We start from the raw sequence: 9,585 nt of genomic DNA on the forward strand, positions 1-9,585 counted from the left end.
TTATTTTATTTAAATCGACATTACGGCTATGAATAAGGGGGATAGCTCAGTGGTAGAGCATTCGACTACAAATCGAGAGGTCCTTGGTTCAAACCCGAGTTCCCCCTGTAACAGCACGGATCATTCCAATTATTTTAGTTAAATCGACATTACGGCTAGGAACAAGGAGGGATAGCTCGCATTCGACTCCAGATCGAGAGATCTTTGGTTCAAACCCGAGTTCCCCCTGTAACAGCACGGATCATTCCGTTTATTTTAGTTAAATCGAAATTACGGTTATGAACAAGGAGGGATAGCTCGCATTCGACTGCAGATCGAAAGGTCCTTGGTTCAAACCCGAGTTCCCCCTGTAACAGCACGGATCATTCCGTTTATTTTATTTAAATCGACATTACGGCTATGAACAAGGGGGATAGCTCAGTGGTAGAGCATTCAACTACAAATCGAGAGGTCCTTGGTTCAAACCCGAGTTCCCCCTGTAACAGCACGGATCATTCCAATTATTTTAGTTAAATCGACATTACGGCTAGGAACAAGGAGGGATAGCTCGCATTCGACTGCAGATCGAGAGATCTTTGGTTCAAACCCGAGTTCCCCCTGTAACAGCACGGATCATTCCGTTTATTTTAGTTAAATCGACATTACGGCTAGGAACAAGGAGGGATAACTCGCATTCGGCTGCACATCGAAAGGTCCTTGGTTCAAACCCGAGTTCCCCCTGTAACAGCACGGATCATTCCGTTTATTTTATTTAAATCGACATTACGGCTATGAACAAGGGGGATAGCTCAGTGGTAGAGCATTCGACTACAAATCGAGAGGTCTTTGGTTCAAACCCGAGTTCCCCCTGTAACAGCACGGATCATTCCAATTATTTTAGTTAAATCGACATTACGGCTATGAACAAGGGGGTTAGCTCAGTGGTAGAGCATTCGACTACAAATCGAGAGGTCCATGGTTCAAACCCGAGTTCCCCCTGTAACAGCACGGATCATTCCAATTATTTTAGTTAAATCGACATTACGGCCTTGAACAAGGGGGAATAGCTCAGTGGTAGAGCATTCGACTGCAGATCGAGAGGTCCTTGGTTCAAACCCGAGTTCCCCCTGTAGCAGCACGGATCATTCCGTTTATTTTATTTAAATCGACATTACGGCTATGAATAAGGGGGATAGCTCAGTGGTAGAGCATTCGACTACAAATCGAGAGGTCCTTGGTTCAAACCCGAGTTCCCCCTGTAACAGCACGGATCATTCCAATTATTTTAGTTAAATCGACATTACGGCTAGGAACAAGGAGGGATAGCTCGCATTCGACTCCAGATCGAGAGATCTTTGGTTCAAACCCGAGTTCCCCCTGTAACAGCACGGATCATTCCGTTTATTTTATTTAAATCGACATTACGGCTATGAACAAGGGGGATAGCTCAGTGGTAGAGCATTCGACTGCAGATCGAGAGGTCCTTGGTTCAAACCCGAGTTCCCCCTGTAACAGCACGGATCATTCCGTTTATTTTAGTTAAATCGAAATTACGGTTATGAACAAGGGGGATAGCTCAGTGGTAGAGCATTCGACTGCAGATCGAGAGGTCCTTGGTTCAAACCCGAGTTCCCCCTGTAACAGCACGGATCATTCCGTTTATTTTAGTTAAATCGACATTACGGCCTGGAACAAGGGGGAATAGCTCAGAGGTAGAGCATTCGACTGCAGATCGAGAGGTCCTTGGTTCAAACCCGAGTTCCCCCTGTAACAGCACGGATTATTCCGTTTATTTTAGTTAAATCGACATTACGGCTATGAACAAGGGGGTTAGCTCAGTGGTAGAGCATTCGACTACAAATCGAGAGGTCCATGGTTCAAACCCGAGTTCCCCCTGTAACAGCACGGATCATTCCAATTATTTTAGTTAAATCGACATTACGGCTAGGAACAAGGAGGGATAGCTCGCATTCGACTGCAGATCGAGAGATCTTTGGTTCAAACCCGAGTTCCCCCTGTAACAGCACGGATCATTCCGTTTATTTTAGTTAAATCGACATTACGGCTAGGAACAAGGAGGGATAGCTCGCATTCGACTGCAGATCGAGAGATCTTTGGTTCAAACCCGAGTTCCCCCTGTAACAGCACGGATCATTCCGTTTATTTTAGTTAAATCGACATTACGGCTAGGAACAAGGAGGGATAGCTCGCATTCGACTGCAGATCGAGAGGTTCTTGGTTTAAACCCGAGTTCCCCCTGTAACAGCACGGATCATTCCGTTTATTTTAGTTAAATCGACATTACGGATATGAACAAGGGGGAATAGCTCTGTGGTAGAGCATTCGACTGCAGATCGAGAGGTCCTTGGTTCAAACCCGCGTTCTCCCTGTAACAGCACGGATCATTCCGTTTATTTTAGTTAAATCGACATAACGGTTATGAACAAGGGGAACAGCTCAGTGGTAGAGCATTCGACTGCAGATCGAGAGGTCCTTGGTTCAAACCCTAGTTCCCCCTGTAACAGCACGGATCATTCCGTTTATTTTAGTTAAATTGACATAACAGTTACAAACAAGGGGGAATAGCTCAGTGGTAGAGCATTCGACTGCAGCTCGAGAGGTCCTTGGTTCAAACCCGAGTTCCCCCTGTAACAGCACGGATCATTCCGTTTATTTTAGTTAAATCGACATAACAGTTATAAACAAGGGGGAATAGCTCAGTGGTAGAGCATTCGACTGCAGATCGAGAGGTCCTTGGTTCAAGCCTGAGTTCCACCTGTAACAGCACGGATCATTCCGTTTATTTTAGTTAAATCGACATAACAGTTATAAACAAGGGGGAATAGCTCAGTGGTAGAGCATTCGACTGCTGATCGAGAGGTCCTTGGTTCAAACCCGAGTTCCCCCTGTAACAGCACGGATCATTCCGTTTATTTTAGTTTAATCGACATTACGGCTATGAACAAGGGGGATAGCTCAGTGGTAGAGCATTCGACTGCAGATCGAGAGGTCCTTGGTTCAAACCCGAGTTCCCCCTGTAACAGCACGGATCATTCCGTTTATTTTAGTTAAATCGACATAACAGTTATAAACAAGGGGGGATAGCTCAAAGGTAGAGCATTCGACTGCAGATCGAGAGGTCCTTGGTTCAAACCCGAGTTCCCCCTGTAACAGCACGGATCATTCCGTTTATTTTAGTTAAATCGACATAACAGTTATAAACAAGGGGGGATAGCTCAAAGGTAGAGCATTCGACTGCAGATCGAGAGGTCCTTGGTTCAAACCCGAAATCCCCCTGTAAGAGCACGGATCATTCCGTTTATTTTAGTTAAATCGACATAACAGTTATAAACAAGGGGGGATAGCTCAGTGGTAGAGCATTCGACTGCTGATCTCGAGGTCCTTGGTTCAAACCCGAAATCCCCCTGTAACAGCACGGATCATTCCGTTTATTTTAGTTAAATCGACATAATAGTTATAAACAAGGGGGAATAGCTCAGTGGTAGAGCATTCGACTGCAGATCGAGAGGTCCTTGATTCAAACCCGAGTTCCCCCTGTAACAGCACGGATCATTCCCATTATTTTAGTTAAATCGACATTACGGCCTTGAAGAAGGGGGAATATCTCAGTGGTAGAGCATTGGACTGCAGATCCGGAGGTCCTTGGTTCAAACCCGAGTTCCCCCTGATACAACACGGATCATTCCGTTTATTTTAGATAAATCGACATTATGGCTGGGAACAAGGAGGGATAGCTCGCATTCGACTTCACGTCGAGAGGTCTTTGGTTCAAAGACACCTCCAATATTTCCTTAATCCCACTAAATTGTAAAATGAGAAAATGTATTTATTTTGAAGAAAAAGCCATTTTGTTGGTTGTTAAACCAGTGTTAGAGGGCAACTAATGGAAAGTAGTTAATAAAAAATTGGGAAGGCATTTACTTCATAGTACCACTAGTTTAATTTATCGTTAATTCGTTTAGATAGTTTACTGAATAGAATTGCACTTAATTCTGTAGTACGTTGCTCCTGTTGGGAGTTTTGGAAGTTGGAGTGGTTATTTAAATGAATATGGTATTCAAAATCCTGGGGTTAAAGTTAAATTCCGAGCGGGTAAATTAGTTGATTGGAATATCCGAGGAAGTTGGGGGTAATATCCGAGGGAGTTGAAGGGAATAACCGAGGGAGTTGAAGGGAATATCCGAGGGAATTGAAGGGAATAACCGAGGGAGTTGAAGGGAATAACCGAGGGAGTTGAAGGGAATAACCGAGGGAGTTGAAGGGAATAACCGAGGGAGTTGATGGGAATAACCGAGGGAGTTGAAGGGAATAACCGAGGGAGTTGAAGGGAATATCCGAGGGAGATGAAGGGAATATCCGAGGGAGTTGAAGGGAATATCGGAGGGAGTTGAAGGGAATAACCGAGGGAGTTGAAGGGAATAACCGAGGGAGTTGAAGGGAATATGCGAGGGAGTTGAAGGGAATATCCGAGGGAGTTGATGGGAATAACCGAGGGAGTTGAAGGGAATAACCGAGGGAGTTGAAGGGAATAACCGAGGGAGTTGAAGGGAATAACCGAGGGAGTTGAAGGGAATAACCGAGGGAGTTGAAGGGAATAACCGAGGGAGTTGAAGGGAATAACTGAGGGAGTTGAAGGGAATAACTGAGGGAGTTGAAGGGAATATACCAGAGAGTTGAAGGGAATATCCGAGGGAGTTGAAGGGAGTATCCAAGGGAGCTAAAAGGAATACCCGCAAGAATTGAAGGGAATTTCCGAAGTCAATTACATACATTAATTTCTAATGATATTCTTAAGAACCTTAAGGACTTATCTCTTAAGACAAATGCATACAATATTTTCTAGTGATTTTCTCAAACATTTTATCATGAAATTTTTTCTTTTCAATGAAGAACGTACTTTAATTTTCAAATAATACTCTCATTAATAATGTATTATATGCGGTCTTTTCGAATACAAAAGGGGGCTGTTATCACCTTTCTTATATTTGATAAAGGGGTTCGTTTCCTCTTTAAGCACAGTCACAATTATTGAACTGTGTATATCAGTACTTGTGGGGAAGATTTTAGAAGTGTTGGTTGAGTTGCTATTTAGTTGACAACATTATGAAAACTTGATGTGTTTGAAACCTTTTGAAAGGATAATTCTCGGAAATTAAAAAAGAAAGAGTCATTTGATTAAATTTACACGATATCCCTCAAAATAATAAATGCATGATAAAATGTTTAAGGAAAATGGAATTGTTGTTGAAAAATCTGAGATAAGTAATTTTTTATTTCAATTAATTTATAGGAAACTAATCCATTACCAGTAAAATCAGGTGATGGAATTAAATTCTAAAGAGTAGTAAAATATGGATTGGCTTTATAATTCAATAGAAATAAAATAATATCCGCGCTTCAGACAACTGGAAAAACTCTTATCGTTTTGTTTTTAAGGCTTGGGCAAACCAATTTTTAGACCTGTGCACAAAAATATTTTTTAGACCTGTGCCCAAAAAGATTCCGCAGACCTGTTTACAGATTCCTTTAACTTAAGAAATACCGAAGACATGTGCACCAACACATGCCATAGTTGTACACACACATGTCATAGAGTTGTGCACCAACACATGTCATAGAGTTGTGCACAAACACATGTCATAGAGTTGTGCACCAACGCATGTCATAGAGTTTGCACCAACGCATGTCATAGAGTTGTGCACCAACGCATGTCATAGAGTTGTGCAAAACCTCATGTCATAGAGTTGTGCACCAACTCATGTCATATAGTTATGCATCAACTCATGTCATATAGTTGTGCACCAACTCATATCATATAATTGTGCACCGACACATGTCATATAATTGTGCACCGACACGTGTAGAGTTGTGCACCGACACGTGTAGAAATGTGCACCGACACGTGTAGAGTTGTGCACCGACACGGGTAGAGTTGTGCACCGACACGTGTAGAGTTGTGAACCGACACGTGTAGAGTTGTGCACCGACACGTGTAGAGTTGTGCACCGACACGTGTAGAGTTGTGCACCGATGGGTAATATAGCTTAATTACCTGTGTTCGGTAATCAAGCTTAATTACCAGTGTTCGGTAATCTACCTTAATTAGCTGTAATAGCTAAACTAGCTTAATTAGCTGTAATCGCTAATCTAGCTTAATTAGCTGTAATCGCTTATCTAGCTTAATTAGCTGTAATCGCTAATCTGGCTTAATTAGCTGTAATCGCTTATCTGGCCTAATTCGCTGTAATCGCTAATCTCGCTTAACTAGCTGTAATCGCTAAACTAGCTTAATTTGCTGTTATCGCTAATCTAGCTTAATTAGCTGCTATCGCTAATCTAGCTAAATTAGGTGTAATCGCTAATCTAGCTTAATTACCTGTAATCGTTAATCTAGCTTAATTAGTCATAGACTTTTGCACTAACAGAATTCAGAGATTCATAGACTTGGGCAAAGCTTTTTCTTAAATAAATTAGATTTGAAACGAGCTTATGGACTCGCTAACTATTCATAATATTTTAACTTCAATAGAGCATTTCATCCATTAAACTTGAAATAGAATCACACCAAATCTTATATTCAACCACTAAACGCTAATAAAGGCGAGTTTCGAATGTGTTGTCAATTTCTAATAAAACCGTGTATCATTGAAAAAATCGCAAATCGAGGTATTTTTGAAAAATTTAAACACAACATACTTAAGCTTAATTTTTGTGAATAAAAAGTAGAAAAGGGCCTAATATAAAGATCATACGTTCATTCAAAAGCATTTTCAATCCTAAGAAATGTATAGTTTTTGTAGTATACGTACCACAATTTGGCCTTATTTTTAAAAAAATCCCATGTTATTTCTATGGGAATTTTCCAGTTTTTTGCCAAAAAGGCTGATTAATTTTATGTAAATGAAAACCACCCTTAGCAACTTTATTTTTTATAAAATAAACTATTAGATGAATCTCTTTGAAATTTTAACCACATATTCAGGACCCGGATTTTAGTTCTGTGGAAATTTTTCAAAACAGTTTAAAGAACACAAAGAAAGTTAGAGCCAATCAAATAACCTTCCTTATACATTAGAGGCAGTATGAAGTCTTATCAAAGAGAGCTTCCGCTCTCCTAGAATAATCTTCTTACCTCCAAACAAGATTTGGTTGGGTTAGGTTAGGTTTGGTTAGTTTAGGTTTGTTTTGAATGGGTTGGGCTAGGTTAGGTTTGGTTAGGTAAGGTATGGTTTGGTTAAATTTGGCTGGTTTAAAAATACTGAAGTGATGATATTTTTTAATTGACACTTTCGTGCCCAGAGACCCAATTGTTTCGGGACCAATTTGTCTCGAGAACAAAGTGTCCCGAGACCCATTTACCCAAAACCAAAGTGTCCCGAGACCCATTTGCTACAAGACCCAATTGTCTCGATACCCTTTTTCCCCCAAGACCCAATTGTCTCGAGATCCTTTTCCCCAAGACCCAATTGTCTCGAGACCCAATTGTCCTGAGAACATTGTGTCCCTAGACCAATTTGTATCGGAACCCATTTGTCCCAAGACCAAATCGGCGAGACCAAATTGTCGCGTACCGGTTGTCTAAAGACATTTGAACAAGGTAACTAGTTTGATGAAAAGACAGAAATAGCAAAAGAAGGATAATCGAGATTTACGAGCAACTCGTTAAGTGTCAACGCGTAAAAGTGGAGAAAAAGCATTTCGCTACTTCGGCCCAAATTTATACTGTTTTCAAGCTAAGATTATCTTATAGCGGGCCATTTGGGTTTAAAATGAACTTGGGAGGAATTTATGAGAAGATTCTTTGGGCCCGAGTATCTAAATATGTATTTTCCAGCGCCGACTCTCAAAGCCAAATAGGCAGTCTAAAAAAACCGAGGGGAGTCCTCAAATCAATTCCACTGCTGTACGCACCGTTTCAACGAATTGGAGTTGATTATTTCGGCCCGTAAGTAGTGGTATCAGAGGGTGGAAACCGGTATACTGTATCATAAATGGATCATATCACAGCACCCTAGAAGTACTGGACGTATAACATCGCTGTGCATCAGCATTGTTTCCCAGCACTGAAGGGAAAAGGGTATAAGCGAACTAAACCAAAGGACTGACTTTGGTGCGAAAGAAATTTTTAAAAAGCGGGGCAAGCAAACAGAAGTGGTACCCAATGAGGAAAGGTTTGAGAGAGTGAGCGCGGAAGGAAACAAGTTGTACCATACGTAGTGTTGGGTTGATATAATAATAGAAATCCACTTTATTTGTCCGATTTAAAAAAACTGGTGGTCTATAGGTATTTCGTGCAATTTTTAAACGCTTGAGTTGAAAAGGAAACTATTATGAATTCAAAGGATCAAAATAGCCTTCATCATGCTAGGAAATTTTTAAGGCATTCCTGATACAGCACTTAGTTTCCAACGATTTAAAGGTTTTAGCGGGGATAGTTGGACCGATTTATTACTAGTTAGAAATTTGTTTCCCTTTTTTCATTACTTTAACGTTTTCCTTTTGCGAAAGATGCTGGTCAATATTTTTCAGTTTTACAAAACGTTTTAGTCGTTTACGGTTAAGTGCTTTTAGTATCACATAAATCGTGTTCAGATGTGTGTTTCATTTGGGCGTGCGACGACTGTATTTAGTTACATTGATCCTAAGCGTTTTTCCTAATTAGCAAAGAAACATAAGCCATACTAAATAAAAACTATATCGCGATTTCAAGCTTCACACTAATCACGACACTGAAGGCGGTCTGACAGCCATTACTATAAACCGGAACTTCCGTAGGTTAACGTAACTCCAGATCCGGGTTAACGGGCAAACTATACTTGTAAAACTGAGCTATAGATGGCGGGCTTGGATGTTTTGAAAGAAAACGCTGTTTACTAAAGCATAACCTACGTCCAGTAATTATAGGGAGCTGATGATCCACTTCTGACTGTATTATTGTTATAATAGAATATTATAGTAAATGGGTGGGATGCCTCGCAATACCAGACGCCACCGCCCGATCATAAGCTAAGGCCGCAGTACACGAGGCAGAATATAAACAAGCAGAATATTGTCGAATGAAATGTAACTATACGATTCCATTCTGTTAGTTTTTCACTACCTTCACCCGTTACGATGTATCCCACTCAATTCTGAATCGAACCAAATCTACATTTGCAATACAAAATATGGCTCCATAATGTATAAATCGTGGTAGAAGGCATTGATTTCTTAAAAAGTCTGACAAAAACGTAGATTACATCAAAGTTATAACAACATTTCTCGTTTTGCAGCAATCTTGATTTTTCCTGATCCAAAATTCAGTGTCTTTGCGTATTTTGCTTTCCAAATAGCGCAAAGTTCGACCGTGATTCCTCATTCGATACGTCTGTGCCAGTCAAGGAACCTCGGAGCTCACCATGAACGAGTCCTTGAGATTTGTGGTGGCCACAGTGAATATTGCATATGCCTTGATGCAAATTAGACAAAGCCAGATAGATTATGTTAGGTGCCATCTCAGATTAATGAGGTGCCATGTTTCTGTAATGCTTTTTCCTAAGCCTCCAAGCATCTGTTGTTTTTAAAAAGAAACCCGTTTTTTAATGT

The 9,585-nt window shown here is 40.8% G+C and overlaps 13 non-coding genes across 13 annotated transcripts; all 13 read left to right on the top strand.

Annotated features, from left to right (window-relative positions):
* Nucleotides 1–35: 35 nt before the first annotated feature.
* Nucleotides 36–107, top strand: TRNAC-ACA (transfer RNA cysteine (anticodon ACA)). Its single transcript has one exon. It is a non-coding gene; the product is annotated as a tRNA-Cys (tRNA).
* Nucleotides 108–406: 299 nt separating this feature from the next.
* Nucleotides 407–478, top strand: TRNAC-ACA (transfer RNA cysteine (anticodon ACA)). The gene has a single exon. It is a non-coding gene; the product is annotated as a tRNA-Cys (tRNA).
* A 299-nt stretch (nt 479–777) lies between these two features.
* TRNAC-ACA (transfer RNA cysteine (anticodon ACA)) lies at nt 778–849 on the top strand. The gene has a single exon. It is a non-coding gene; the product is annotated as a tRNA-Cys (tRNA).
* Nucleotides 850–906: 57 nt separating this feature from the next.
* On the top strand, nt 907–978 carry TRNAC-ACA (transfer RNA cysteine (anticodon ACA)). Its single transcript has one exon. It is a non-coding gene; the product is annotated as a tRNA-Cys (tRNA).
* Nucleotides 979–1,036: 58 nt separating this feature from the next.
* On the top strand, nt 1,037–1,108 carry TRNAC-GCA (transfer RNA cysteine (anticodon GCA)). The gene has a single exon. It is a non-coding gene; the product is annotated as a tRNA-Cys (tRNA).
* Nucleotides 1,109–1,165: 57 nt separating this feature from the next.
* On the top strand, nt 1,166–1,237 carry TRNAC-ACA (transfer RNA cysteine (anticodon ACA)). Its single transcript has one exon. It is a non-coding gene; the product is annotated as a tRNA-Cys (tRNA).
* Nucleotides 1,238–1,415: 178 nt separating this feature from the next.
* TRNAC-GCA (transfer RNA cysteine (anticodon GCA)) lies at nt 1,416–1,487 on the top strand. The gene has a single exon. It is a non-coding gene; the product is annotated as a tRNA-Cys (tRNA).
* Nucleotides 1,488–1,544: 57 nt separating this feature from the next.
* Nucleotides 1,545–1,616, top strand: TRNAC-GCA (transfer RNA cysteine (anticodon GCA)). Its single transcript has one exon. It is a non-coding gene; the product is annotated as a tRNA-Cys (tRNA).
* Nucleotides 1,617–1,674: 58 nt separating this feature from the next.
* On the top strand, nt 1,675–1,746 carry TRNAC-GCA (transfer RNA cysteine (anticodon GCA)). The gene has a single exon. It is a non-coding gene; the product is annotated as a tRNA-Cys (tRNA).
* A 57-nt stretch (nt 1,747–1,803) lies between these two features.
* TRNAC-ACA (transfer RNA cysteine (anticodon ACA)) lies at nt 1,804–1,875 on the top strand. Its single transcript has one exon. It is a non-coding gene; the product is annotated as a tRNA-Cys (tRNA).
* Nucleotides 1,876–2,555: 680 nt separating this feature from the next.
* On the top strand, nt 2,556–2,627 carry TRNAC-GCA (transfer RNA cysteine (anticodon GCA)). The gene has a single exon. It is a non-coding gene; the product is annotated as a tRNA-Cys (tRNA).
* A 188-nt stretch (nt 2,628–2,815) lies between these two features.
* TRNAS-GCU (transfer RNA serine (anticodon GCU)) lies at nt 2,816–2,887 on the top strand. Its single transcript has one exon. It is a non-coding gene; the product is annotated as a tRNA-Ser (tRNA).
* A 57-nt stretch (nt 2,888–2,944) lies between these two features.
* Nucleotides 2,945–3,016, top strand: TRNAC-GCA (transfer RNA cysteine (anticodon GCA)). Its single transcript has one exon. It is a non-coding gene; the product is annotated as a tRNA-Cys (tRNA).
* Nucleotides 3,017–9,585: the final 6,569 nt, after the last annotated feature.

This window comes from Phalangium opilio, unplaced genomic scaffold, assembly GCF_054372755.1.
Source record: "Phalangium opilio isolate 3A_F unplaced genomic scaffold, DU_Popi_V2 ptg000078l_1, whole genome shotgun sequence".
Lineage (NCBI taxonomy): Eukaryota > Metazoa > Arthropoda > Arachnida > Opiliones > Phalangiidae > Phalangium > Phalangium opilio.